This window comes from Talpa occidentalis, unplaced genomic scaffold, assembly GCF_014898055.3.
Source record: "Talpa occidentalis isolate TD23 unplaced genomic scaffold, MPIMG_talOcc4v2.1 talOcc4.10, whole genome shotgun sequence".
NCBI classification, from domain to species: domain Eukaryota; kingdom Metazoa; phylum Chordata; class Mammalia; order Eulipotyphla; family Talpidae; genus Talpa; species Talpa occidentalis.
In genome coordinates this window covers 43,664,877-43,689,153 of record NW_023600993.1, presented here as the reverse complement: position 1 = coordinate 43,689,153, position 24,277 = coordinate 43,664,877, and the positions used below count along the sequence as shown (strand labels likewise).

General features: G+C 38.4%; 1 protein-coding gene and 1 pseudogene across 8 annotated transcripts in view; both read left to right on the top strand.

The window, feature by feature from the left end:
* Nucleotides 1–24,277, top strand: part of FHIT (fragile histidine triad diadenosine triphosphatase) — a 1,313,834-nt gene that overhangs the window by 19,485 nt on the left and 1,270,072 nt on the right. For 7 of the 8 annotated variants that reach the window (XM_054695155.1, XM_054695163.1, XM_054695138.1 and 4 more), the window contains exon 2: nucleotides 8,346–8,394. The gene's annotated coding sequence lies outside the window, so the exon portion shown is untranslated. Of the gene's footprint in view, nucleotides 1–5,915; nucleotides 5,934–8,345; nucleotides 8,395–24,277 lie in introns of those variants that run through there. The other variant, XM_054695149.1, reaches the window with a different exon arrangement.
* LOC119237596 (protein LTO1 homolog) lies at nucleotides 21,916–22,429 on the top strand (annotated as a pseudogene).

Genomic DNA, 24,277 nt, shown 5'->3' with positions numbered 1-24,277 from the left:
TTCATTTAACCAAATGCCTTTGTTTACAACAATAAGCATACTAAGTCTTTTGTGTTCTGAATTTGATGTGACCATTTTAGGACAAGCCTCCCGCAAAGGCATGTTAAAATTACAAATTCTTTTCATTTGTGCTTTGTTAAACATCTGGTTAGGGTCTTGTTTTTCTTACTGACTTTAAGAAATGCATCTTTTTTCTATAAGACCTCTATTTTTCCAAGAATATACAAAACATTAACAAACATGACACTGCTTCTCAAAGCTTTATAAAAATTGATTTTTCAAAATTAAATAAGCATCTGGTGGGCTGAAAATGTTTTATACCTGATATTTTAAAGATATTTTCACTATTGCCAAAAGAAATCAATTCCTTCATGCTGCCTCCCTTGTGGATGGATGCCATCATATGCCACTGTCATGTACCACAGCACAGGCTCTGGAGGCTTGAATTTGCCCTGCAACTCTGCCACTTGTCTGCCTGTGACCTTGCACCTCACCTCTTTGGGTCGTCGGTTAGTTGTGTATGCCCTTTTCCTTTCTGGGTATTGTGAAGGAATGTATGTAAAGCCCTCAAACATGTGACTGTTATAGCTTTATGCGTGTTTGTTTCATGTCCATCCACACTTTGTATATACATGTTGTTTATACATGTTGTTGTGTATTTGTTTCATGTCCACCCACACTTTGTATATACATGTTGTTGATTTGTCTGCGATGTTGTAGATTCTAAATTTGTTCATACTGGTGAAATGCTGTCATGCTTTCAGGACATAGTGTTCTAGAATCATGACTGTATCTACAAGTAACATGGAATATTCAGAGGCACAGCTTTCAGACAAATCACCACAAAGGTGGATATTTCAGTTGCTGAGTGTGGAACCCATGAACCAAAACCATATTCCCAAAGAAGTCTTACTTTTAAAGTGGAACTTTCCTTCAATTTTTAAAAATTGATGTCAAACAGAGGATAAAAAGTGTGTTAGATATGTGAACTAGAACTGTATGCACCTCCCAATTAGTGGGGCTCCTATGACTATTTTTTGTTTCCCAGATATATTAAGCTGCTTTCTATCTGCCTCTCTATTTTTATCTTCATCTCTCTCCTGTGTATCCCAGTTTTGGGGGTAGTGAAGATGGGTTTGGATAAATTCACATTCTCTCACCCAGTGCCCTTTAGATCAGTAACCCATAAAAGAGTGACAGGAAGTCAGGCAGGGAGAATTGGCCACTAATAATGGTTTCCAGCACATTTACACGGTTCTTAGAGGGATGGAATTTCCCCCCTCATATCTGTCATTTTCTTTTGGCTCAAATAATGAGTCACAGAAAAAAGAAAACTTCTTAGCTGTGAAAGTTTCAGGAAGAAAAAAAATGTTAGGTCTTTAGTGTTAGTATAATGCAAAATAAGATAGCATTTAAAGACAGTCTGTGCTTCAGCTTCATATTGACAATGCCCCTCACTTGAGTCAGGGATTGGGGACTTACTGAAATATACCATCTGGCAAAAACACGGAAGGCCAGTCTTATGCCAACTGGAAAAGTTGCATCAGTTCCAACTCTTGTGTACTTTTCACATTATTGGATGCCTTGCAAAACGTTTATCACTTTTTAATTAGGAAGGACTAAGGGATTTTAGTACCCTAAAGAAAATGTCAGCAGCCCAAAGATAGAAACATTATCCACTGGATCATAAAGGGGCAGTAGGTATTTATCTTTGAGCTTACACAGGAAATGAGGACAGTTTCGTACTAGGATCTTTGTTGGGGCATGTGTCCTTGTTCTGTCTGGGTGGAACTGGGGATCTGGTCTTTTTGTTATTCTTACAGTGCCCCAGCTTGTTTCTCCTGCAGCATGGCCAGCCCTTGAAAGCACATGCCAAGAGATCAACTCTGTTCTGCTTCTTGGCCTATCATGTACACTGTGGCTTGTCATGTTCATTAAAATGAAAATTTGTCGAATGGAGTTTATCCGACTGGCAGAATAGTTTAAATGTCAGATGTTGTTAGGACTGGATATAAATATTATGTTTCTATTGTTAATTAATTGCAGTGCCTCAGTACCAGTGATCCAAAATCCAATTTTGTCTGCAATAGGCCTGTGGATAAGGGCCAGAGATAATGAATGCAGAGGGAAAAATGTATTCCGAGTTTCCCTTGTATCTGTCAGTGTCCTCTTAGAAAAATAGCAAATTTTGGTGTGTTACTGTAGTTCAAGAGGTACAAAACAGGGCAAAATTAAGGCTTATTGTCTTTTTTTTTTTATGGGACCCTCGCTGGCAGCCGGGGAATGAACCAGTGCTGCAGAGGCAGCCCAGCGCTCAACCGCTGTGCCACCAGGGGAGGCCCAAGGCTTATTGTCTTTTGAAACCTCTCAAATGTTATTTACTGTCTAATTTTTCCCATTGCTATCTCTGAGTCTGCTCCAGGATCAAAATTCCCAAAAGATAATGCTCTGTCCTTTTTCTGTGACTCCCATCCACATATTTCCACCCCCAAGTCTGTTGTTATATTTACAGCCCATTTCAGAGTTGTAAGACTGAGATAGCTAGTCCTGTAATATCTCTCTCTCTTTTTTAAGGATTTATTTATTTATGTATACAAAACTGGGGTGTAGGCCAGAGGTGTGTGGTTAGGGGGGTAGTGAGAGTATTCACCAGAGACAGAGTGGGGAGCAGAACAGGCAGATCTACTGAAATACACTGCACTGCAGAGGGGAGCAGTGGGCGAGACAGGAGAGATCAGCTAACCCATGTGAGTTAGCTCCCTGGCCGGGTTCGAACTCATGCTGCAGTGTCTGGCAATAGCTTGATAGTGCTGTTTCTTTAACCCCTGTACCACCAGGGAGGCCCTAGTCCAATAATCTCACTCATTTCTCTTTGCAGTATTCATTTTCCTCTTTCCTTTGCTCTCAACCCTCTCTCTTTTTCTCTTTTTGTCCTTTGTTTTCATCCCCTTGCTCAACAGCCTGTCTGTCAAGTCTGCCAATGTTTGTTAAGATCACTTTGCTTCCAAATGGAGCTGGTGGCTGAATATCACTCTGAATAATGCTACTAGAAATGTCTGCATTAGGAAGGGGAACAGAAATCTTGCCCGCCAGGCTAGACCTCAAAATGGACTATTGTTGCAAAACTATGAGCCAGCAGGCATTTGTGACCACCATTCTCAACCCATATATTGTTGAATACTTGCTGTGAACATGGCACCTTACCAAGCCACCTTTCCGGATTTCAAGGCAAGTGGAAGTGCCAGGTAGAGGAGGCCTAATTAAGACTTTGGAAGGCAGGACTAATGTGGTCCAGTGATTGGGGACCCTCATTTAATTCTTGGCACCCTGGTACATGCCAACCTTGTTCTGCCCCTGTGATTATGCCAGCCGAGAAGCAGGGAAGGGAAGATGAACTTTGTTCTGCTCTGAGTTTCCCTGTCCAGCAGTGTCTGTCAGATTAAAAATGAGAGGGAAGGAGGCCAGAGAATCTTCCAGATGGAGAGTTCAGAGGAGGGCACAACCAGATTCCCTCTCTGCAGTGACGTAGCTGGCCATCCAACCTTTGGACCAAGAGCTAGGAGTAGCACAGGCTGCTGCCTGATCCTGTAGTGGAGTGGGGCCCCGGCAGAACCGTCACCCTTGGCTTAGGGTAGGAGCAGATTCAAACCACACAGAGAGTCTTTACTCTGAGCGCTGGCTGGAGGTTGAGCCCTTCATCTTGGACTCCACTTTAGGGCGTGTTCCACAAGCCATTTGGGCAACTGTAAAAACCAGAGTGGGAGTTGGTGTTCTCCAACCTCTCTGTTTTTTCCTTTAGAGTAAATCAATCATATAAGAAAGGTGACCTTGGATGTTGGATGCGGCAGTCACAATGGTGGCCCACTTCCTTGGACAGACTCACATGTGGACCAGTTCCAGGCAGCAGGGCTTTGGTGAGGATACAGTGTGCTGACAGACTTTCTCCACACTTATTGGTAGCACAACTTTTAAACTGGTTTCAATATTTATGGAAAAGTATCCAATGTGGCTCTAGGAACAGGATTTTGCTCAAAAGAGAACTGATTTTTAGATTAAGGCTATCTGAGGTCTATGTGATGATGGAATGATAATGAATAAAGTTAAACACTGACTGTACAGTTTGACCTTCCTTAACAATTGATTATTTTAACATTGCATCTGCAGTCTCAGTTTCTCTCTGAGAGGAACCTCTTTTTCTCAAATTCAGGTTATTAGAGTTTGGGGAGGGTGTGTGCTGTTGGGAGCAGAGCTGTTTGACTTGAAATGTCATCCTATTCTGAGAAAACATTCTGGGGCCACGTTAGGGCATCCCTGTGCAAATGTCACATTGTCAGAGTGTCTCCCCTGGGATTAGACTAGCCATGGTACTTTCCATCCTGTCTGGGTGGTCAGACAAAGCCACTGGACTCCTTATTGCCAGGGCGCCAACCCAGCCAGGGTCATGCTCCCCGAGATTTCATGGAATTTGATTTATCTCTATCTCTCTGAATTTTAAGGTGCTAATTATTGGCTGATTGGTATTCTGTTCCTCAGATGTCACCTAATGATTTTCCAGATCTTATGCTTCTTGTTAAATTTACTTTGCTTATGCCTGGTAAATATGACAGCATTTGACACACATGAACAGGTGTGTTGAAGATGTATTGTGCTATGGGGTGTGTGTGTGTGTGTGTGTGTGTGTGTGTGTGTGTGACTCAGGTCACAGAAGTGTAGATTTCTATGGAGAGAGACCTTTTCATTTTATGAAAACCTAGAGTACAAATTGAGAGGATAGGAAAAAGAATAAAAAAATTAATATCAACTTAATAATTCTGTTTTCAATTTTAATAGTAATACAAACGTATAATATACCTTTATTAAGCAAATCATCTTGAGTGTATATTATATGCCAGACACTGTCCTAGAGGAAGTAGATTCAGTAAGGAACAGAATGGATGTGGTCTTTGTCTTTGTCAAATGTATGGTCTGATAGACTTTCACATACATTTTGATAACACTGATCAATTTCCAGGTGCATAACAAAACTCAGACTTACTCTGATCATCCTCTTATGCACTAAACATATCAGGGTTTCACAAATTCTGAAAATGCTCTGTAAGAAATACATGTAAATTGAAATAGAACTTCGAGGAATATATCTGAGAAATGTTGTAGGGGTTGTGTTGCTCTTCTTGTGAGGGTTTAAATCAGTATGCAGATCTCAAATAGTTCAGTATGTTTAAAATATTCATTTATCAAGTTACTTAACCAGGGCTTTGTTTCCCAACTGTCTGGTTTTCACTGATACATAGAAAAATGTTTAAAAATCTTCTCTTAGTTGAAAATTGGCTATCATTTGAAAGAATGTTGCAATAATTTGTCTGTAGAAACAGCTCACTGAACATAGCATAAAAAGAAAAACGAGGGCTGAATTTATTGTGTCTTTATTCTTGAGTCTTGGTTTTCATTCTTGAGTGAGCAGACTTCTTTCCTAGCTAGGTATGTGGGTAATTGTTAAAGACTTAAAGGTCAATAACCAATCCCTTAATGTGGCAGTCTAGTTTGGTGAGATCTGCAGAATGCAATAGTGGAGGCAGAGCCCTCAGTTCTGGGCAGTGTTGCCTAAAGTAAGATTCAGTTGGGTGGTTCTCAGAGATAGGTTTCAATTTGGGAGGAGATGAATCACAATCAAAGGGCCTTTCTATGCTTGAAAAAATGTTTGTTTAAATTCAGACTGTTCTTTAAGGGAGCTGGGGAAAATGTAATGGATTGAAAGGCTTTGGGTTGGTAAAGATTTTCTGGGAGTCTATTCTCTGAAAAACCACCAAGATGAATCTGAGTTATTGGCCTATACTGCTCTTCTTCCATGTTTATGTCTTTCAGGAGCAACTGAAGCCCAAACCCATTTGGAGTCATTTAAATTTAATTCATGTCTTGCAGGAGCTCATATGAAGGTTCGAGTCTGTCTGCTCTAGAATAAAATGGAGATAAGTTGGGCATGAGAGGAGTGGGAAGTGGTATGAGCACTGGAGCTGCAGGTGAAAATGTTTTCATGGCCTGAAGATGTTTAGGACCTTGGGTTTTTGGGCTAAGACAAACATGGAAAATATATGGTTAATTGGAGTGGCTATTCTCAAGTTTTTGACAGAGATGTATACTTTGGGCACTGGCATAAAAGTTTCTGATCCAGACCTGCTTTCATACTAGGTAACTAGCACACATATACATACTAGTCCACATACTTTGGGTACCCGAGTTGTACACAGAAACTGGAGGATGCCCTTGCACTTGTTTATTCAGAAAGGTTTTATTGAATAACTGTTGGGTCTTAGCATGGGATCTGGGGCTGGCTTGAACAAACCTCATAGGTTTTAAAGAGTTTTGACACTGATTAAATTCGTCAAATATAAACATAAGCGAAAGTAGTAATTGAAGACATTAGATTGAGTGGCTGTCACAAGGCATTATATGATTAAGGTGGGGCCAAAACTCTATTTTAACGTCAGTCTCACCATTCTCCCTTTTCACCTTACTTGAAAATTCTAACATTTGCTCAGGACAGTTATTGTTGGTTTTTCTACTAGGTTTATTGATTATTACTCAATACCTATTATTTATTATTCAATTTATTGGATTTATCATCACATGTGCTAATTTCTTTGCTCATCATTGCTTTTTTGTTCCTCCTTTTTGTGACTAAGTCCTTCTTATTCAAGTAAATTCTTTAGTAGTTCTTTCAATACAAGTAAAGTACTGTGAGCAGTAAATGATCATTTTTCCCTGAAAAATGTCCTTATTTTTCTGTTTTGAATGATTGATTTAGCATGGCTATAGAATTTCTACTTTTTGTCCCCCTTAGCACTTTGAACATGTTATTCCATTGCTGTCTTGCATTTATTTTTGCCAGTGACAAGTTGCAGAGTATGTTTTGTTTTTCCTTTCTGGTTGACTTTAAACTTTTTTTTCTATCTTAGGTAGTTTGTGATTTCTTTTTGATATATCCATGTGTGAATTTTCTCTTATTTATGTTGTTGAGGTCTTGGAGTTTTTCCATGAGGATTCATATCTTTTATACATTATCATTCTTTTCATATTGTGTCTCTCCCTTTCTTTTGCATTTGCTACACACACACAACTTAAAAAAATTACTAACACTTAATATTTTGATATTTATGAAGTGGTGGGAAGGGATGCTGGCCAATATCTATGTTTTCAGATCAAAAATCGCTCATATTTTACAAAATGCAATATTATACTATTTTGTCTAAGCCAAACTATGCTTCTTCCAACCTTATTACAATCCGCATAACCCAGCAGGAGAAGAAACTTCTAATGCTCTTCCATGGGGCAGCCTTATATCGTGCATTAACCTGCTAAGGTTTACATCACAACCTATCAATGTTGGCCTTGTTCTTTGATGGTCATGAATCAGTCACAGTGGGGTCTTTGGTGGGATAGGGGGATGTGAGGGAAATAGTCCATTAAGGGGTAACTCAATTACTTAGGATATTAAAAGAATGTAAGAACAATGTGGAAACCACGGAGTGGTTGGCTATTCCCAATGATGTACCTTTAGGAGGTGTTAGAACCTAGCCAAGCGTGAGAGAAAGAGGCAAATTGCAATTAGTTTTGATTATGGAATCACTATATGAACAATGCTGGACCACTAAAGAATTAGCCTCTTGAAACCTTAAGTTGTTATTTTGCTTAACAAGTATAATTTCATAGATCTCTTATCTTTTCACTTATATATGGTCAGTGCACTGTATGTTTAAGTCATAGGGTACTTACTTTAACATGATGAGATTTAATTTGAAATGTAAGAAGTGTGGCTTTCTCTGTTTTCTGTGTTTCTCTTTACCTAAAGAAAGGGGAGTGTCCTCCTAGAGGCACGGGATAAAGTCTGACTAGGAGAATCATACACTTCATATAAATGAGGTAGGATCCCCCAAGTAAAACATTTTAGGGAACTAGAAATAGATTGTGTAAGAAAGATGACAGTAAAAGAAACCAAGAAATAAAATGGTTGGTCAGATTTGAGTGTGCTGTATAACGTTTATTTTGATTTTCAGCTCTCCATTGTATAAGCTGTTTGAATTCTGTTGAGTTCATACCCCAAAATATTTGACTGTAGATCTAGCCAGATTTAAGTGATTCAATTCTGGGTAGGTGTGTTTGCTGTTTTCAGTTAATGACTATGTCTTTTATTGGCCTCTTGTGCCGGAGGCACAAGGCACTAGTTTTATCAATAGTTTATTTGGCTAGCACCACATCACAGGTGGAAATTCTACTTAGAGACATGGAGAGAAAATGGTTGGTGTTTTACTCTCAGATGACTCATTACTTTCATTTTTATCCCTTTGTAGCTTTGAAGCTCAGCAAAGAAGGGAAATCCATTGAGAACAGTCTGTAAAGGTAAGTGTATTTATTACGTGGCCTTGACAAACATTGCCTTTACCACATTGATTTTTCTTTTATTCAAAGATTTAAACACTGGGATTAAAGATATAGCTGACAGGACAACTTCCTTAACCACCTGCTTGTCCTCCCTCATAGGCAAAAGTGCTGAGCAATAGTTAGCAGAGAGCAGGAAGAAATAAAATGATGTGCTGAGGGTAGCCAAATGCAATTGTATGCTTGCTGACTTTTGCGTTCTTCTCAGCAGTTAAGACATCCAATGGAACTAAGTTTACTAAGATAAATGCTGGATGGAAAAAGAATGCTCTCGTACCACTTCTGGTCAATAGTTTAATAAAACCAGCTGGTCACATAAAGCATTTAAAATAAAATGCAGAGTGGCATTTCAATTGGGCTGAATGAAGTTTATAATGAAAGTCAGTTGTGCAGTTGTGCGGAGGAGCTGGTTTTGTAGAAGGAAGAAAACCAGCCAGTTCAGTGTGGCTAATTTCATTCTCCCTAGTCACTGTGAACCCTAAGTGAGTTACAGGAAATGAACTTCCAAGTTTGAAGCAATAGGAAAGGTACCTACTCAGCCTTCTATAAAACATTACAGTTGAGTTGGTTTTTACATGGAAAAATGTAATTGTTTCCTCTTTGCTAGGTATATTTATAAGTATACCCCTGTACAGCATTGTTCTTTGATTCATTGTTTAATTTCTGTTCTGCATGAAGTATTTTAATTTAAAGAATTCATTCTGGGGCATTATAGGGCTGTGGTTTCATGATGAGTCTTTGGTGGCCAGAGTGAAATATGCCATAATTTTACATTTGTTTTCTTCATCAATTATATTTTGACAATTTTAGATTTTTTTCTGTCATTTTTATTACAGCAGTCATGACCATCACCATTTTAGTTAAAGCTGAAAAGCCATTTTGATTTACCTTATATCGTAAGTTATTCCTAACTTTATGAGAAATCTACTCCTGGGCTGAATTTTTGATGTTTATTTTGAGGGCAAAAAAAGAATTTTACAGGGAAATTAGGGAAAAAAAATCCATTTTGAATAATTAAAACATGTGCTATAAAATACCATTTTAAGAATTTGCTTTGGGATGACTAAACTGGTCCATGAAAGCTGGTTCATTTTCTCTAATGTTTGGCAACTTTTGAAGAAAATCCTATCTCATGAAGCAGATTACTTTCAGCCATTTAACTTACATTGAACCATGTCTTGGAATGAAGTAGCACTTGATAACTTTTAGAAAGAAATTCTCATAAATTATTGGAGTGTAGTGAGGATGTTGCAATCTTGAAAACCTTGTGATCTTTAGATATAGCCTCATGGTGCTCACATTCCCCTTGGAGAGGATTTCACAAATGTGCAAATCATTTCCTCTACTCTCAAAGAAAATTCTTTCTAGTATTCTAGAGTCAGACATGGATTTTTGCCCTGGTTTGACTTTTATTAATTGTTGGACCAGGGACAACCTATTTAACACCTCTGAGTTTCAGTTTCCTAATTTGTGAAATGGGAATAATAATATTGTTTTCTTTACAAGGTTGGTGTGGAGATTAAGTGAATTACTGTGTGTCAAGGTTTTACAGAGCAGATCCTAGCCCATGATAAGTGCTCAGTAGGTATTAAACGCTGCTGCTTTTGTTAATATTACTGTCATCACCATCATCATTAACATTAGCATCCATTTGAATTTATTCATTAGATATTTTGGGATGTCTATTTTTGAGGGAGTTTTAGGATGTTTTCAAAATCAACATGTTGTTAACAAAGATTGGTAAATTCTACTTTGTCTTTAAGAATTGAATGATAAGGTAACTTTCAGCTATTATGAGAAGTGAGGTCTTTGGGAATAAAATGTTTTCAGGTTAAAGTTTTGTAGGCATCAGAACAAGTACTTCTTTGGTTGTATGGTCAAGTACTAATTAATATAATCTTAACAGATATGATCTACTGCTAGTTAGTTAGATTCTCAAGGCATTTTCGAAGAAAGTCTTAGTAAATAGAGATGAAATTTTTTCTTCATTTCCTCCGCAGCCCTCATTCCTATCTTGCGTGGGTTTCCCCTTCCTAATGGTAACCTTATTAATTTTTTTGAGGTAATTAGACTGGTGTAATGTATTCCAGAGACCCTACAATCAGTCTAGGGATAGGTCCATGACCAAGGCTTTGCTAACTGGATACTCCTTCTTTGGGACTTGAGTCTTGAACTAAGGGATTCTCCTTTATGGTGGGCATTCTGCTCAGAAGTATTTGCTATGAAATCACTGAAGCAGTTTCCATTTCCTAGATGCAATGGCTTTTTTGTCACTAGTGGTCCCCAAACCTTATTTTTCAGTTTGTCATGGAGTTGCAGAGTCTCCATTTTCCTTTCAATAATCCTTCTTAAATTAGCCAATTGGTTTCTGTTGCTTGGAACCACAGAGACTTGACTGAGAGAATGATTTATCTATCTTGGAGCTAGATTTAGAATAAATGGTAGAATTTGGGGGAGATTTATAGTTAAAACATGATTTAATTTATTTACCATTTAATTAATTGATTGTTAATTTTTCCATCATGTATAAGCAGCTGAATGTTTGGATATAGATTAAAAAAGGTACAATTTTTTCCATCGATTTTTCAAAAATAGGTTATTTTTGTGGACTCCTCACTACTCTGTGTTTTGTAAAAAGACATCATTCCTGACCCCTTATTTAAGCTCTCAAAAGTTATGTGTGCCTGTGGGATTGTAAAAGAGAAGGGAAACAGAGGGGTCATACCTCTAATTTCTTGGGCCTTGATCTCTTAGTAGCATGAGGATTGTGACATGAATCTGATTTCCTTCTACTTACCCCTGCATCCCAAAACAAACGCTTTAAATAATTTTCTACTTTCCCTAAAATTTTATTTCTCTTTGAACACTTTTCTTGCCCTACTGAACACCTTCTTTTCAATGATGTGTACAATGTGATTGAAAACTCAATTACGTTGGTCTCTGACATTACTTGTAGTTTCTGAGAATGGAATGGGCAAGTTTGCTATATTTCCCCTTGTGTCTTGTTTGTTGACTACTTCTGCGTTCTGTGCAGTGCCTAGAACAAAGGTGGTTAATGATTTTTTCACAGGGACATCAATTTTGCATTCCTACTGTGAATAAATAGCACAACTGCATTATATGGTGGAAAGATCCTTAACTGAGGTGTTAGGAAATAGTCTGCCTTCTAGTTTAGACTCTGCTGCTTGCTAGCCCTTGTGATTTTGAACAAGATACCTAATTTTTCTTAAGGTCTCATGTTCCTCACCTGTAAAATCAGGATAACCCTTGCCCTATTTATTACATAGGGCTGTTTTGAGGATGGCATAAGGATAATGTATGTGAAAGTGCTTAGCAAATTGTAAAGTGCTTTATAGCATCAATGCATTATTGTTATTACTCCACACATGTGTTAAACAGATTGAAAATGGGGGGCTTGTTTTATGACAGTGACTAGAAAAGGAGGTAAATTAAACACCAAAATAAAACCCTGTCTTGTGCTTGTACTGGGGGTTTCCTATTTGTGCCTGCAGCTCTTCCCTTCTCTCAAAGGGCCTGTGTCCTAGGGGGCTAACCTCTATTGTCTGCATTTCATGCCCTTGCTCTCTGGCTTTCCTTTGGATTGGTTAATGGAGACAGTGAGTGTAGGTCCGAGAATATGAGGTTAGAATATTACTCCTGACCTCATGGCAAGATCATACTAGTGGGTGATTCAGGTAATGACTTATCCAGTCATTTTTAAGCTCTGCAAGTGCTTTGGGAGGAACTATATCCCATAGAAGTGGGCAAGATGATTTTTTTCAGCTCAACTGGTTGTTACTTTGTCTGTTCTAAAAGCATTGTCCCTGTACTTAACCCTGATCTTAAAGGGACTCATTTGTTTTCTGAGAGTCTCCTAAAATGACATCCAGGGGAATGTAAAACTCAAGTAAAGAGAAACTTTGAAGACTTTGTTCTGTTTGATTTCATCCCCCTTCCTACCCTCCTGCTTGTGGCATTTCTTGTTTATCAGGCAAGGAGAAAAGCAGTAAAATTTGGCCTGGGGTTTTCTCATCCCTAGGTGTGAAATTATTTCAGAACTATAATAATAATACTTTGCATTTCTATAATCCTTTTATTTGAAGATCTAAAAGTGTTGTGTTGGTGTTAATAGAGCTTCCCAGCACCCTCTGAAGTAGGTAAGTATTATTAGAGGAGATTTCCTTCAGGAACATTTTCACTTCATATCCCATGTGTGACTTGAAAATGCTTTTGTATTATTTGGGAATCTCAACTATTTGAAATGCCACATATATAGAACACTTCTTTATATTCATGCTTCACTAATTCCCAGCACATTGAGAAAACAGTTGTTTCTCATGAATGGCTGTGATATTATTTAGAGGGAATTAAAATAAAAACATTGTTACTGCCTTTTATTTGAATATCCTGAAAATATTCAGTAATGTTCATCACAAATTGAACTGATTAGCTTATAGTTAATTTTCCTTTTTTAAGGTAACAGATTTGTAGGAATATATTGAATAAGTAATGGGAACTTGACTTGGTAGTGTGATGTCCTTTGGGAGCTCATGAGATGTCATGTCAATTAAAAATAAATAAAATAGGAAAAATATGTAAATAGTATGAGCCAATAGAGTAAAAATACTAGTATTCCAGAAAGGAAAAATAAAACTTAACAAACTGAGTTTGTACTCTGATTTAAAGTATGCATGCTTGATTACATTTTTTCCTTTAAACATTGGCAAGTTCTATCTTAGTGGTGTTTGGGTTACTGGTCCCCAGTCGTTAATACAGAAGTGCTGCAGTTCTGTTATAGCACAGAACATTCAGGAAATGGCTTCTGAACTTTAGTCCACTCCGGTTATTTTGCGTAGCATCCTCTCAGCATACCCATCAAAAAACCTGTCACCTCCCTAGAATTCTATCAGGGATCAGGGTGGCAGCCTCCACTACTTTAAGGAAATGGATTACCTCCAGCTTCTCCCCAATTTTAATAAAGCCCAGTTCCACATAAACAAGATCAAAGGAAACAAAACAGTTTAAAAAAAATAGCCCAAACTTATCCTTATTCTTGTCCTTTCTGCTGGTGTATAACACATATCCTTCAATGAATTAGATTTCTGGAAAAAAAACCCACAAAAATACAAAAACTCTTATGAAGGCCAGATTTTGGGCATTAGGGTTTGCCTTCTAGTACCTTCTGCTTCCAGACCTGCCCAGGAGACAAAGTGTGTGCAAAAATTTGTCAATGTTCTTAGATCAGGAAGGTAAAAAATAAGGAGGGATAACAAAATGTACATACTGATATCTTTAGCTTATGCAGCCCCAAATTCATCACTAAGGAAGGTGATGCACAGGCATTTATGGAGTGCTTTATGACTCTCAGGATGAAGCAAATGTCAGATGATCACACAGTGGATTCTTCTGTGAATCTTTTCCTGACATTTCAGTTGTCTTCTTTTAGGGAAAAATTTATTTAAGACCCATCATCTAAAGACTTGAAGGAATGTGGACTGAATCGTGATTTTCTACACCATTTTATCCTTATTTTGATTGAAGGAGGTCACATAAATTTACTACTAATTATATGAAGTATGAAGATAGATTTGTTAGTGAAGATTCTTTTGACTGCTAGTAATAAAAAAGTCAACTCAAAATGGTTTAAACAGTAAGGGAATTTAAAGAAGGATAGGTTCCTCCCTATCCCCAAGTCTATCTGCTGAGCCCTATGGATGTCATGATTGATGGGCAGCACTACAGAATTCTGGCTCTCAATGTCTGGAATCCAACCCAAATTCACTTTTCCTGGTGCCAGGCAACTGGGGACCCACCAGGGTTCCTTTGATGGTTGTTATATGCAGCAGGGATTGTATTCTGAGTGCTACGCTGTTGACAGATTGCTAAGCAATGTCAATTATTTTGTGAATTTCTCTACCAACATATATTTGAACACAAAATAAAGCCCACTAGAATAAGGAAAATGAATTATCTCAAGGAACAAGACTGGCTGATGGGGTGTCAGCTCCAGATTTTGTTAAATCAGTGGCTCAAAAATGTCATTAAAGTTTACATTGCTCTTTTTCTTCTGTCATCCCCACTGTGTTGACTTGGTCCTTAGATTGACTGTTTTTGTGGTTCTCAGCTGGCCGCTCCATTGTGGAAAGCCACATGAGCCCTAAAATAATGTCCAGGAGCATCCCCGATGGTGCAAGGGGTTAAGTCTCAGCACTATGAAGCTATCCCCAGCCACTGCAGCACGAGTTCAATCTCTGGCCAGGGAGCTAACCCACATGGCTAACTCTCCTGTCTCTCCTACTGCTCTTCTCGGCATTGTATTTCACTAAATCTACCTGTTATGCTCCCCACTCTGTCTCTGGTGAATCCTCTCACCCCAGCCCCTGCATCTCTGGCTGTTACCCCAGCTCTTGTATGCATAAATAAATAAATCTTAAAAAAAAATGAAACAATGTGCACTGGAAAAAGAGACAGTCTATTCATGTGTGTCCCTTTAAAAAGAGAACTTTCTCATACTCTCCCCACTCCCACATCTGCACCCTCCACTAGCAGCAGGGTGTCTTCAGCTCTCATTTGGCTTATTGTAGCCAAATACTCCTTGAATCAGACACAAACACTGGCATACATATTACCTTTACTGACTTTGATTGGTGCTTGCTAACATCGCTCTTGTCATGAGCTGGAGGTGAATGGGGTGTGTGTGTGTGTGTGTGTGTGTGTGTGTGTAACTGTGGTGTGTATGCTGGGGGTAGAGATAGGGACTATCCTGACCTTGGTCCTGCCTGGCTGTCCTGGGGTTTAAAGAGATGGATATTTAAATTAACTGTAACTCATTCTCTGATTTAAACTAATCATGATTTACTCCAGAGTTGCGATAGTCATATTTTACCTCCATGCATGGTTTTATGGAGGAAGGAAAAGAAAATTGAGGTTTTACCTATAAGTCAGAAGAATGCATAGTTGTTGGGTAGGACCTTAGATGTGTATGCTGTGGGGATGTTTCTTTGTGGATGTACCTAATGCCCTTTTATGGATTATTCCCTTGTGGAGTAAATACCAAGTCTCACAAATTTTAAGTGCTCAATAATGATTTGTACAGCAAATAAATTAATATGGACTTGTCTACTTGAGTATTCACTTAACACTGCTGACCTCTTGTAATGTGCCAGGAACGTGCTGTATGAAGAGCAAGAGACATGGGCCCTGCTGATGATTTCATTCTCAAGGGAGGGAGACAGATCATCACTAGTAAACAAACCATGCATATATAATTAAAACATGTTAAATCCTATTAAGAAACAACAGGAGACAAATAGAACGGATCTCCTTATATGGGTTGGTCAGTGAGGGCTTCTGAGCTAATGACGTTTTAATAGATCTAAGGAAGGATATGAGGAGGGAATAATCCATGCAGAATGGGGAAAGAAGATTCATTGTTTTGGTTGTTGTGACAGTGTCTTAGTTGGCAAATGACCTGGAAGAATCTTTCCCTTCTTCCCCACTAGGTCCTTTGGTTGGCCAAATAATATATTGACATAAGATAGATTAACAAAAGAAAAACAAATTTAGTCTTGAATCTGGAGGACCCCATAAAAATGAGACTCAGTTTCCAAAGCAGGAAGTTTTTATACCTTTTAAGCAAAAAGTCAATACATTTGTGAAGAATTAACAAGAAAAAGAGGGTTGGGTTTGGGGTAGTAAATTAGCAAAAAAGTAATGCATTCTATACCTTCTTGGTGTATATTCCCACCTCTGGTGATAGGGAAGCCTTTTATCCTCCTAATACATGGAGGATACTTTTACATGGGAGATTTAGTTCATGATTTCAGGGGGACTAGTATGTGTTTCACTGTCCTTCCTATACCAGCTGTTTCTCATGTAACTTTAATTCAAAATAACCAGTCTGCCAAAATGGTATACTTTAGAGTGGCATATTCAGTTCCCATTCGTTAGGAATCATTTGTTTTCAAGAAACAAAACAAAACATACAACAAAAGCAACAAAAGATTTGACACTTACTATAAGGCCACGGAACAACTTACTGATCTGACGTCAGGTTGGACCCGAGCCTAATGAGACATTGGATCAGGAAGTGGTTGATCCTCAAGACTTATCAGGAGTGGGTCAGGTACATGGATCTATTCTACACTGTTTCTCAGTGTCCCCATCTTAAAGCACATGTCACACATGACTGTCTCAGGTGCTGTGCAGCCCCTCACCTTGCTTTACTCTGTACACTGGCTGCCCAGATGCTCTGTATAGCCAGGTCCACCTTTGCCTCCTGAACTTCCCTTCTCTTATTTGAGGAGCCCACAGAGACTAACAGGAGTTATACTTCAACTCCTTTTTCCTGGGGAAAAGTATCTGAATGACCTGATGTAGGTTAGGGACCCACCCTTGCTAGAGTCAGCTGTGACCCAGGCAGAGGGTCCATCCATCTGACTGCCTACTTAATTTTATTTGGCAGGATTGGGAGAGATTCTCTAGAAGGTGGAATCTAGGGCAGGCAGATGGATTAACACCCATTAAATGCTGCTTTTCTGTTTCCTAACTTTAATAACATGAATAGGGCCCCCTTGATGTACATAACTTAATTACTACCGGAGTTGTTTAGTCGAACCCTGATGCCTACAGGCACTGCTTTCAGCAGGTGCCTAAGTAGTAGTTAGTGACTAGTAGTGGTGCTAACAGAGGTGAATGTGAGATACATGGTAGTTCTTTCCCAGGTCAATGTTGGAAGTCAGTTACATTATTTTAATGGAAATGCTTTTTTGCAGATGAAAAATACTTTTGTAAATGCCAGTCTATTTCTTTAAATCACCATAGTTAATTTATTTCTACCACAAAAGTAGTACATTTGCTTTTACAATATTTGGAAAACAGATCAGCAAAGAGAAGAAAGTAGAAATGTAAGTAGAAATGATTCCCAATCCTGTGACCACCTATGGTATTTTGGGGTATTTCATTCCAGTCAGTTCTCGATGTACACATATTTTGTAAAAAATGATACTGTTTTCCCCACTTAACACTATACTGTGAACTTTAAAAGATCTTCTATCACATCATCACTAAGGGTTGCAGTGTGATTGTCATGTGAATATAGCATATAGAAGTGGATGCACAGATTTGGAAAGCACATCTGAGAATGAATGTGGTCCTTGAACTGGACTGAATTGGAATGATGACCCTGAGGCTGCGTGGCAGTGCAGATACTGTAGGGTGATTGTTGAAGTTGGTCAGAAATTAAGTTTGTGTGATAACGATCACTCTTGTGCCCTGGGCTACCACTTCTTGGGGATAATTTGCATGAAGCTCATTTACTGTTTTGCAGGGAGCATGGTTCAGCTTAAGCATCCCTTTAAGGAAAATAATCAGCATCCCCCTTAAGGTTCCAGGAAACTTCTTTGTGACTCTGGTCAGGGTAGCCCCTGCGGACTGCACTTGTTTCTCCTGATAAAGCAAATGCAGGCATGCCAAATTGCTTTGCTCCAGCTTAACCCTACTCCAGAATGAATCCATAAATGCTACAAAAAGAAAGCTTATGAACATATGCTACACAGAACTCAGAAAATGTCTTGCCTACTTAATCCTTTCCTACTTCAGGGGGAAAAAGTCTGTTTATACTTGAACTGAGAATTGAGGGATCACAACAATGAAGATTGGCTGCCATGCTAGAAATAACTAGTTGTGTTTTTTCATTTTCCTTAGAGCCAGGGGTTGATTTTTCAATACAGCTATGTCAGTGGGGAAATGTGCCGCTCTTTTCTAAAGCTCTTAGATTCATCCCCAATTATGTGACTGTGTCTTTTGAGGAAATGTAAGTTCCCCTTGTTTAAACACAGTGTTCATTATAGTGGATTCTGATGACTTGAGGCCATCCCTTCAGGTCATTATCTCCCCCTCCCACTGTGACTCTTCATTTAGAGGATGGCAGATGACACTTTAAGTTCCTGGAGTGATTTTTCCTAGGAGAGATGCAGGGAATCACAATAAAGGTGTACTAGAGGCATGGGAATGTGCCCTGGCATTTAGAATGCACACAGGTTCTTCTGAGTCAAAATGATTTCCTTGCAAAATAGTTCATCTTTTTTTGTGCTAACATACTTGCTAGCAGATACCCATAGAAGCTGTTCCTATATGGTTTCTGACCCTGAAGCACCTCAGAGTTTTGATCCTTCTCTGCCTCCCTGCAGTGGAGCTCTGGAGGACTCTAGGAGGTCTGCTTCTTTCTCTCCATCGCAAGGAAGTGAATGTGATTTTCTTACCTGTGTCTTATGTAATGTGTATTTGTATCTTTTGGCTATCTTGGAGTAGGGGCTTATGGGGCCATTTGGTTTGACACCAAAGTCACTGTCTATGTATACTTAGTCATAATGAATAACTGTTTACACTGGTAGAGAGCCTGAAGGGGGTATTAGCTGAGAGGTGTGTGAATTTGCTTGGAGGGGCAATAGCTGAGATGTCAGAGTGGTTTACCATCTCCTTGGTGGAGGCATTGAGAGAATTTTCTGTCTGAAAAAATTACAGACATCGGATCCTAAACTTCCTCTCTAAATCCTTCTGTTTTAAAAATCAAGTATTACAAGTATAGGAGACTCAAAGTAAAAAAAAAAAAAAAGTGAGGATTGCAGGGACCTTCAAAACGGGACTGGATTATGGTCACCATTAATTCAGAATATATTCGTTAAGATGCCTTAACAAAGAACTTTTTGCACATGATGCTGTGCCTGTTCATGCTACTGGCACCTGCTTCATTCTCTCTGTAAACAGAGAAAACGTTACAAAGCAACCCCAGTGTGAAATGGGTTGGCCTGAGTATGGGTCCTCATCCGCATGCTTTAAAGGGATTTATAATGAGACTCAATTCCAGGCACACACAGAAAGGTTAATAAAGGATTTATTTACTGATAGGGAAATGAAGAAAGGAATAACCCAGGGAGAAAGAGAGAGATAAATTGGTGAAAATGTCCTACCAGTTCCACTGAGCTGGGACCCCAATAGCATGCTGAAGGCCTGTGAAAAACCAAGTTACCAAAAGTCCTTACTGGAAGATATCAGGACAGTGATAGAATGTGTGTGAATGTTACATTGTAACAACATGGAATCCTTATGCCAGTGATACTTATCATGTTGGTATCTGGACCAAAAATGTAGCAACACCTTTAGTTTATGATACACTCTAGGCTATGAGGTAGATACTTTTCTTGAATTTTTCCATTTAATGTTCAACACAATTCATGTGTTATTTTTCAGATTTTAACAGATAAGGTTAGAAAGTTCAGAGAAGTAACTTGATCTTGACTACACAGCTTGCAAGAAGGAGGTTCTTTAAAAGAAAGTGTAGCAGATTTTTGTCAGTAGGACAAAGAAAGGAAATTTGTGGTTTCTTTGAAAAGATGGTTGTTCTTCTGATAGGATTTTTACTATGTTCTTTGCTATTTTTTGGATGTAGTTGGGATAATCTGGGGAAGGCCTTAGGCATGCAAATGCTCCTGTCTGTAAAGTTAATCTGTCTTTTCCTATAAATATGTTAATGGTTGACATTCAGATTCACTCACTCTCTTTTTCTATAAATTGGGTATCTGTTTGGCTGAGAAAGAGCTAGGTATTAAGATCAATGGAAAAATGATCAGAGAATTAGGGATCTGATTGGAGAAAATGCTGTCTAGGAGAGAACTACTAGATCATATGGCACTTTGTGGTGAATGTGGCAAGAAACAGTAGAATTCTGGAGCTTGTGTAAGGAGTTATTGAGGTAACCTCTATTGTCTTCTACTGGGAACACCTGTTAGTGTGGTGTTTGGTCTCAGTGCAGGGACTGGCATTTGTTCTGCACTGTCAGCCACAATGAAGGGACCTATTAACAGCATGCTGTTTCTTTGTGGTGGGTAATTTGTGAGCTCAGATGTGTATGTCTAAAGGGATGGTGTTAGAAGGGAGGAAGGACCATCATCTCAGCCATTAAGGTGGACTTCCTCTATGACACATACGCAGGGACAGCCCCAGATAGAAATCATCAACCTGCTCCTTTGTATCTTATTATCACTTGTGACATTGACCCCACCTGGCCCTGACACCCAGTCTTTACCAGGTTCTCAGTACCCTGCCTACATCTCTTTGATGGTTCTTCCTCCTTTAATCATAGGACAGGATGTGGTAAGGATGTTGAGGGTTTTGACAATGTTCATTTACACTTTGATGTGAATTTAAACCCAAAATTTATCATTATATTTCATGTGGTACATAAGAAAATTTTACGTAGTATGTGAGTGAACACTTTCTTGGTTATTCAGATTTTATTTGAAGTTTCTATTTATGGCAAATGATTTTGACAATATACAATGTATATACAAGTGATATTGGATATTTACAGTGGTGATATACATGTCTTTCAAAATTAGTTTCGGCTGGCAAAAGAGTTGATTAAAAGATACTGTATAAATAATAGAAGATTGGTTCACAGATATGAGTAATGACTGAGGTGTATGCACATTACAGATTTTAGCTCTGTTTTTTGTCTCATAGGAAGAGAATTTAATTGATCATTGTGGGGAGAACATCCCTGAAATCCTACTACTCAGGTGGCCACCTACTTCATTGTAAGGATTGTGAGTCACTATGTCACAGATGACCCATGTCACAAATGTCTTGTTTGATGACTTGTTTTACACAGACTTTTCTCTCTCAGCTTATGGTATACTTCAGAGAAAGTAATTCCTTCCTCATAGTATACAGTTTGGTATAACTATGAGGCATGTAACTATGAGGCATGTAGCCACAAGGTTGGATTGTCCCTGGAAACACTTCTCCAAGGATCAGGAAGAATCATCAAAGCAATGAGATTTTTCTCTGGGGATAGTAATTAGTCTAAGAAAGAGACCGCAAGTTACCGCAAGTTTCAGTAGGCCTGATGTCACAGGGTTCAGGGGTTTGTTAGCATTAACTTGGTAGGGTTTTTGTCTTTGTTTGTCTGTTTTCAGGCAGAGCCAAGAGAGCAGAGACAGGGAAAGAAGAGCAGCTTGTGATGGTGAAATTAAGGGAAATGTATAATGTGTACATGACAGACCATGACATCTTGGGTTCTTTTATTCTGGATGACTTTTTCCCAGTCCCACAATATATTTGGATGGGTGCTTCCTGGAAATCCTAAAAGGAACACTCATCCCTAATGGTCTGTTTTAACATCTTTTCCTAAATGTAGTGAAGAGATTATTACTGCACAAAATAACATCCTTTTTGGTAGAGACAAACATTGGCATTTTCACAGTGTATAGTTACTTATTTGTTATAAACAATTAAATAGTTTCAAAGTGGGCAACAGCATGCTGTCTGATGGTTGATGAGCAAGAAAGAGAAAAAATGTTACTACCATTCATTCTTGTCATTACTTGATTGGGTTTTTATTTAGTTTGGAGGTCAAATTCTTCTTTTTGTTGACAAGAAACAATTCATTACTTTCAGTTAATTTAGGCTTCTGGCTTGGTGATGGCCAAACAGGGTGGTTGGACCCTGAGGGGCAGTATGGTCCAGGCTTCTGCCAGGGCCAGAAGTCAGGACATGTACAATTCCATTGTGGTGGTGGATGAGAGATTTCATGGGGAAGGTTTTCAGGAAGGCTACAAAGAAGGCAGCCGTTGGGTATAATTGAGGGAAGACAGCACAACATGTTATTATGGTGCTAAGACTGCATATGAAGTTTGCTGCTATCAAAGTTTTGCTTGTGCTAGGAGATGCCTCCTGCATGGCTGTACCACTGAGAAGGACAGCAAAAAGACAGAGATCTTAGAATTGTTGATAGGAATGATTCAGAAGTTCTCTTACTGTGATCCAACTTATAAGAGACTACATACATACTTAGACAAAATTAGAGGGAAATTTAACAGCTTTGTTCATTACTAAATATTCAGCCAGACTTCAAAGTTAGCTAGGAGGTTCTGGACTTCATAATCAAAGACAACACAGAACAGAGGTCAGTGTGTTTTCAGTGTTTTGGTATATGATTAAAAGCAAGACAATAAGGAGAAAATAATTTTGGTTGCTGTGTCACCTAATTTGTAAGACTTAAGAGTATTACTTGAGTGGCCCTCCCTGATGACCTAGGTTAAGTCTCAGCACTAACACTGGTAAGGCCTGAGTTCCATCCCAGGCCAGGCAGACCTCTCCTACCTTAGCAATGTATTTCAATAAATCTGCCAGTTCTGCTTCCCAGTCTGTCTCTGGTCAATCCTCTTACTCCCTCACACCTCTGGCCTATACCCCAGTCTTTCTACACAGAAATAAATATAAATTAAAAAAAAAAGAGTATTACTTGAAGTTATGAATATTTACTTTTCTTATGTTTCTTGTGAGCTAGGGAAAATAATTACAATTTTTGAATTCTTCACATGTTTTTCTTAGTGGAAAAATTGTGGGGATAACTAACTTGAAATGACATGCTTTATAAAATTTCTGCATTGATAATGTAAAGAAACTCAAACCTAAAATGCTAATTATCATTAACTGTCCCCCACTCAGCATTAGCATTGGCTGGTGACATGAATCTTTCAGCAAGCAGTTTGCTGCTGCTCTTTCTGTATAACTCTGCCCAATGCTTGGCATACACCTGGTAATATCATTGGTAAGATTCCTGCGCCATAGTCTTGTGGTCTAGCTTTAAGTGAAAACAAGCAATTGAATCAACTAATAGACTACTTCTTGGTACTTTTTGTGACTAAATAAACTGTTACATCTTGAAACAGCATCAGTTTTACCCAGACAAACATATGTTTATACAAACATAACCTCAGCATTTAGTCTTGGAAAACATGCAAAACACTGTTCAAAACTGTGCTTCCTAAATATTGGAAGCTGATTGGATAAGAAAAACTGAAAATGGACCTGCATTGTCTTTCACATTTCCTATTTATGGAAACAGAAAACAAAACTAGATAACTAGATATAACCTACTGCTAATGTGTTGAATGTTGAGAGGGAAAAAATGAAAAACCTATTTAACATATTGTCTTGTGACTTCTGGTAAAGTGAAGTGAACCTTATCAGTAGTGGTGTTTCTAAAAATGTATCCAGTGTTTACATCTTAAACACAATTGCTAATGAGCTGTTACTCTGAAAGTTTTCTACAGTGCTCTAAATCACTCACTGAGCCATCACATGCCTAAATCCTAGCAAACATTTTCTGGAATTTGTAGGGCACAATTATGATTGACTGCAAACTTCCTTGCATTTTCATTACAGGAATTAATCTAGTGAATTGCTATTCGAATTGTTTGACACTGAAAGGGAAGGAATATTAAGAGGTTCTAATAAGACTCAAGGCTCAATAGTTTGCAAAATCTTGTGTTTTCAGAAGGCCCACCCTCTCGACTGGTTTATAGTTGTGTATTTTCTTCTTGGTTTAGTTAGCAAATTGCTCAAGGAAAGAAAATGATTGTTTCATGTCAGCTTCTTTTTTTTTTTTTTAGAAGAATATCATACTCACAGGATTTGTATACTTTCAAATCCAAAGTGTACCTCTTGAATTGCTAACATGTGATCATATCTAAGCAACCAGTATTCAGAATAAAATGCAGAACATGACCCTCTCGTCATCTTCCAGTCACTACCCTACTTCCAACCCTACTAATTGTCTTGACTCTGACATCACAGATTATTTAAGTCATGCTTTTGAATTTGTTATAAATGGAATGATACAGAATAAACTTCTTTTTGTGTGCATCTTTTGCTCAACAATATGTTTGTAAGTTTGGAGTGAATTTTCTGTGTTTAAGCTTAAGAAACAATGAAGGCTTATGGGTGTCAAATGCTACTAGAGAATGGGAAAATAATTGGACACTGGTATATATCTATA